Raw genomic sequence first — 5,794 nt, forward strand, 5'->3', positions numbered from 1 at the left:
GGGAAAGAGCATAAGCTTGTAGACTTCTGGATTAACTCCATTAGTCTTTATAGTATCACAGATCTGTAAGAATTCAGCTAAAAACTGATGAGGATCTTCCATTGGAAGTCCATAGAACTTGCAATTCTACTGCAGAAGAGAGACTAATTGAGGCTTAAGTTCAAAATTGTTTGCTCCAATGGCAGGTACAGAGATACTTCTGCCATAAAGTCAGAGGTAGGCATGGTGAAGTCACCAAGAACCTTTCTTGGCTCCTCTTGAGGTTTGGCCATGTCTTCCCTTTCTTGTTCAAAGTTTTCTGAGAGATTTCTTCCGGAGAGTTGTGCTTTAGCTTGTTATAAACGCCTCCTTAGAGTTTTTTCAGGTTCAGGATCAGGAGTCAAGAGGGGTTCTTTATCCTTATTCTCGGTCATAAACAAGAAGAGAAGAAAGAAAGAAAAGAAGAAAGCTTTTTGTACCACTTGGATCAAAGAGCTTCCAGTTAGATGTGATGAAAGAAGAGGAAGATAGAAAAATGAAGATGGAAGATAAGAGAGGGAGAGTAAGAAGTAAATAGAAGAAGAGGTATAAATAAATAAGATAAATAAGAATCAAAATATCTTTGTTTTTATTTTATTTGTTAATTAATTTTTGGAAATTAAGTTAATAATTTAAAAAGAATTGAAAATTAGTTAGTGAATTTTCGAAAATAGAAGAGAGAGAAGAAGAGATAGTTTTCGAAAATTGAGAGAAAGAAGAGTTAGTTAGGAAACTTTGAAAAAGAGGAGAGAGAAGATAAGATATTAATTAAGAAAATATTTGAAAATAAAATAAGATATGAGATAAGATAAGAAAAGATTTGAAATTGAAATTTGAAATTAGAAAAGAGATAAGAAATTAAAAAAGTTTTTGAAAAGATTTGATTTTAAAATTTGAAGTTAGAAAAGATAAGATAAGAAACAAAAAAGATTTGAAAAGATTTGCAAAAGATTTTAAAAAGATAAGATTTTGAAATTTGATTTTGAAAAAAGATAAGATAAGATAAGATTTTAAAAATTGAAATTTGAATTCTTAAATTTTAAAATTTGAAAAAGATAAAATAAGATTTTTAAATTTTGAAAAAGATGAGAAAAAGATATGATTTTTGAAAAACATGAGATTTTTAATTTTGAAAAGATTTTATTTTTGAAAACTTGAAGACTAAGTTAAGATAGGATAAAAAATTTTGAATTGAAATCTGAATTTTTATTTAAAAATTTCGAAATTAATAACTAAGATAGAAAATATATTTTTTAATTTTTGAATTTAATGATGAAAGAGAAAAACAAGTAAAAGACACAAGGCTTAAAATTTTTAGATCTAGCACCCTTAATTTTCGAAAATTTTTGGAGGGAAACACAAAGGGACACCAAACTTAAAAATGTTAAGATAAAAACACAAAGAAAACTCAAGAACACTTTGAAGATTAACAAGAACACAAAGAAAAGAAAATTTAAAGAACACAAGAACATATGAAGAACACCAAACTTAAAATTTTTAGAAAATTAAACACAAATTTTCGAAAATTGAAAGAAAAATAACAAGAAGACACCAAACTTAAAAACTTGACACAAGATTTAACCAAAGAAAAACTATTTTTGAAAATTTTTTGAAAGGAAGATACCAAAAAATCGAAAATTGCAATAAGAACAAAAACAAAGACTCAAACACCAAACTTAAAATTTGAAATAAGACTCAAACAAAAAGATACTAATTTTGAAATATTTTTAGAAAAAGGACTCAAAAATTTAGAAAATTACTTGTGACACAAGCAACAAGACTCAAACCAAGAACAAAAATTGAACAAAGAAAAGAAAAATATTTTTGAAAAAGTTTTTAATAATTTTTGAAAAATAAAGAAGAAGAAAACAAAAATTAAAAGACTCAAATAAAATAAAAATTACCTGATCTAGGGAGCAAGACAATCCGTCAGTTTGTCCAAACTCGAACAATCCCCGGCAACGGCGCCAAAAACTTGGTGCACGAATCCCCACACCTTCATACTGTTGTACCAGCAAGTTCACTGGGTCGTCCAAGTAATACCTGAGCGAGTCAGGGTCGATCCCACGAAGATTATTGGTTTGAAGCAAGATATGGTTATCTTGCAGGTCTTAGTCAGGCGAAATCAGAAGGTTATTGGTTGTGAAACTATGAAGACATGTAACTAATAAAATAGTTTATAAATTAGAAGGGAATCAGTAATAGGAATATAGTTAAGGATTGGAGTTGCGTTGTCTTTCTGAATTAACTCTGGTATTACTGTCTTCTTTGCTTGTGAGTAATCTCTTCAATGGCAGGCTGTAAGTGATTGGTGCCTTTATTGAGAGGTCGTCAATACTCCTTCGGATCTGAACCCCAAGGTTAGTGTGGATCCATCTCTGCTTGAGAGTGAAGCGCGTACAGTCCATTCTCCTTATTGAGAGGTCGTCAATACTCCTTCTTGATATTTTTGAATTAATTAAGAAAGAGAGAAACAATAAAATGACACAAGACATAAAAATTTAAGATCAAAACAACTAATGCATGAAATAACACTTTGAATGTCAAGATGAACACCAATAACACTTTGAAGATCATGATGAATATCAAGAACATATTTTTAAAAATTTTTAAGAAACGAAACACATGCAAGACACCAAACTTAGAAATTTTTAATGTTTAGACACTATGAATTCGAAAATGCATATGAAAAACAACAAAAAAAAACACAAAACGAGAAAAATTAAAGATCAAACAAGGAAAATCATCAAGAACAACTTGAAGACCAAAGAAGAACACAATGCATGAATTTTCAAAAATTTTAAGAAAATTGAAAGAATGCAATTGACACCAAACTTAAAATTTGACACAAGACTCAAACAAGAAACACAATTTTTTTTAGGTTTTATGATTTTATTAAATTTTTGGATATTTTTCGAAATTATTTTGGAAAATGAAAATAAAGAAATTCGAAATTTTTAATAAGAATTCCAGGATTCGTACAATGTTAGTCTAAAGCTTCGGTCCAAAAGAATTAGACATGGCTAAATGGCCAGCCAAGCTTTAGCATAACAATTACAGACATGTTCTTTCTATAATGGAAAGTGGAAACCTCGGTCCAAAAGATTAGACATGGCTTAACAACCAGCCAGGCTTCAACATATCTCAAGAAGCTCTAGAATTCATTCTTAAAAAGTTTTATGAATTTTTTTCGAAAACTAAAAATATTTTTTTTTTGAAATTAAAAATTAAAAGCTTAAACATAAAATAAAATTACCCAATCTAAGCAACAAGATGAACCGTCAGTTGTTCAAACTCGAACAATCCCCGGCAACGGCGCCAAAAACTTGGTGCACAAAATTGTGATCACACTTTTCACAACTTCGCACAACTAACCAGCAAGTGCACTGGGTCGTCCAAGTAATACCTTACGTGAGTAAGGGTCGATCCCATGGAGATTGTCAGCATGAAGCAAGCTATGGTCATCCTGTAAATATTAGTCAGGCGGATTCAAATGGTTATGAGGTTTTGATAATTAAAAGATAATTAAAACATAAAATAAAATAAAGATACTTATGTAATTCATTGGTGGGAATTTCAAATAAGCGTTTGGAGATGCTTTGTTGCTTCTGAACCACTGCTTTCCTATTTTCTTTTTCCAACCATGCGTGCTCCCTTCCATGGCAAGATGTATGATCTTCTCGGATGAAAAATACCAGGTACGGTTTCTGCACTACTAATCAACTGTCGGATTTCTCGTCTCGGATGAAAAATACCAGGTACAGCTACTGCACGGCTAATCATCTGTCGGTTCTCACTAGCGTCAGAATAGGATCTCTCTATCCTTTTGCACACTATCACTGCTCCCAACATTCGCGAGTTTAAATCTCGTCACAATCATCCCTTCCCAGATCCTACTCGGAATACCACAGACAAGGTTTAGACTTTCCGGATCTCAGGAATGCTGCCAATTGGTTCTAGCCTATACCATGAAGATCCTAATCTCACGGACTCGGTCCGTGGATTAGAGACCCAAGAGAATATACTCCGGCTGTCGTCCAATGACTACGTTGAACATCATGTAGACTGCTTGTGGTTGTCAGGCACGTGGATCTTGGCTAAGCGAGTAATGAAGATAGTGGGTGATTGTCACGGGTCACCCCTTCATTCTGACTTAACTAAATTAAGTACGAGAGTATATCTTGGAGAAGAAGTAATCATCAATTGAAAGAGAAATAATAGTACTTGCATTAATTCATGAAGAACAGCAGAGCTTCGCACCTTAATCTATGAGGTGTAGAAACTCCACCGTTGAAAATACATAAGAGAAAGAGGTTTAGGCATGGCCGAATGGCCAGCCTCCCAAATGGCATAAAACTTATTCCAAAACTATGAATACAATAGTAAAAGTGCTATTTATACTAAAACTAGTTACTAGGGATTATAGAAAATAAGTAACTAAGTGCAGATAGTGCATAAATCTACTTTCGGGGCCCACTTGGTGTGTGCTTGGGCTGAGCATTGAGCTTTACACGTGCATAGGCCATTTCTAAAGTTAAACGCCAGCTTGGATGCCAGTTTGGACGTTTAACTCCAGTTCTGGTGCCAGTTCTGGCATTTTACGCCATAAAATGGTCTCTGGCTGGTGTTTGAACGCCAGTTTGGGCCATCAAATATCGGGCAAAGTATGGACTATTATACATTGCTCGAAAGCCCAAGATGTATACTTTCCAAAGCAATTAAGAGTGTGCCAATTGGACTTCTGTAGTTCCAGAAAATTTACTTCGAGTGCAGGAGGGTCAGAATCCAACAGCATCTGCAGTCCTTTCTTAGCCTCTGAATCAGATTTTTGCTCAGGTCCCTCAATTTTAGCCAAAAAATACCTGAAATTACAGAAAAACACACAAACTCATAGTAAAGTCCAGAAATGTGATTTTTGCATAAAAACTAATAAAAATATAATAAAAAGCAACTAAAACATACTAAAAACTATGTAAAAACAATGCCAAAAAGGGTATAAATTATCTGCTCATCACAACACCAAACTTAAATTGTTGCTTGTCCCCAAGAAACTAAAAACAAAATAGGATAAAAAGAAGAGAAAATACAATAAATCTCAAAAATATCAATGAAGATTAGTTTCAATTAGATGAGCGGGACTAGTAGCTTTTTGCTTTTGAACAGTTTTGGCATCTCACTATCCATTGTAACTCAGAGATATTGGCATCTTTAGGAACCTAGAATCCAGATGATATTATTGACTCTCTTAGTTAAGCTTATTTTGATTCTTGGACATAGCTTTCAGAGTCTTGGCTATGACCCTAAGCACCTTGTCTTCTAGTATTACCACCGGATACAATAATGCCACAGACACTTTAACTCGGTGAACCTTTTCAGATTATGACTCAGCTTTGCTATAGTCTCCAGATAGAGGTGTCCAGAGTTCTTAAGAAAACTCTTTTTGCTTTGGACCACGACTTTAACCACTCAGTCTTAAGCTTTTCACTTGACACCTTCACGCCACAAGCACATGGTTAGGGACAGCTTGGTTTAGCCGCTTAGACCGGGATTTTATTCCTTTGGGCCCTCCTATCCATTAATGCTCAAAGCCTTGGATCTTTTTTATTACCCTTGCCTTTTGGTTTAAAGGGTTAATGACTTTTTGCTTTTGCCTTTTAGTTTAAAGAGCTATTGGCTTTTTCTGCTTGCTTTTTCTTTTTCATTTTTCTTTTTTGCCATTTTTTCTCTCTTTTTTTTTGCATTTTTGCTTCTTTTTTTTTCTTTTTTTTTTTTCCTG

Source organism: Arachis ipaensis, chromosome B03, assembly GCF_000816755.2.
Source record: "Arachis ipaensis cultivar K30076 chromosome B03, Araip1.1, whole genome shotgun sequence".
In the NCBI taxonomy this organism is placed as follows: domain Eukaryota; kingdom Viridiplantae; phylum Streptophyta; class Magnoliopsida; order Fabales; family Fabaceae; genus Arachis; species Arachis ipaensis.